This window comes from Bos mutus, chromosome 7 (assembly GCF_027580195.1).
Source record: "Bos mutus isolate GX-2022 chromosome 7, NWIPB_WYAK_1.1, whole genome shotgun sequence".
Classification (NCBI taxonomy): Eukaryota; Metazoa; Chordata; class Mammalia; order Artiodactyla; family Bovidae; genus Bos; species Bos mutus.
The window spans coordinates 14,044,278-14,045,054 of record NC_091623.1 but is presented as its reverse complement, the minus strand read 5'-3'; the positions used below and the strand labels follow the sequence as shown (position 1 = coordinate 14,045,054).

The window sequence follows — 777 nt, the reverse complement described above, 5'->3', positions numbered from 1 at the left end:
ATAAAGATTTAAAAAAGATCTAAGGGAAATATTTTGATTTTGAATGTTTTCAGTTACTATACTAATATAGTATCTCTCTAAAGTTGACCATTAGTATGCAGGGGAAAATAATTATTGTTATTAGGTAAGAAGCTCAACATAGGATCATAAACATGGTTATAATGTTAGATCATCGTATTCTGATTAATATATTTTGACAACTAGACTCTAAGTCCCTGTAATGGCAGTTTCATCCCAGCATGAACCAACCATAGTTTGAGAAATGATGACATATGAACCATCATAGAAGATTTTGAAAACATAGAAAATCTTCTTTTGTGATACTAAAGGGCAAGAAGTGACAAACTGTTTTTTTTTTTAATTACAATAAATAAACTCAAATGGCAGGTAGAATAAGACCACATTTTTAAAGTTTGGTTGATATGTATGTAATAGTGGGGTCTCTCTCTTTTCCTTTTTTAATACAGAATGCTTTACAAGTTTGCATGCCATCCTTGCACAGTGGCCATGCTTGTCTTCTTTGTTTCATTCCAATTTTATTATCTGTGCTGCCAAAGTGAGGAGAGTGGGACCTTCATTTCAACTCAGTGCCAGGCATAGAATAGGCCATCAGTACATGCATTCCGAATGGATGAAGATGGTTGATACACTGATACTTGGCATAAGGTGTTGTATATTCTCATCTCCCTATATAATGTAAGTGAACTAGCGCTTCTCTTGATTTTAGTTTTATTTTTGGCCACAATATGTTATAAGTAAACTGATCCATTTTTCCAA

General features: G+C 32.9%; 1 non-coding gene across 1 annotated transcript; it reads right to left on the bottom strand.

Moving 5' to 3' along the window:
- Window positions 1-457: 457 nt before the first annotated feature.
- LOC138988673 (U6 spliceosomal RNA) lies at window positions 458-560 on the bottom strand. The gene has a single exon (XR_011464943.1). It is a non-coding gene; the product is annotated as a U6 spliceosomal RNA (small nuclear RNA).
- Between the last annotated feature and the right edge of the window lie 217 nt (window positions 561-777).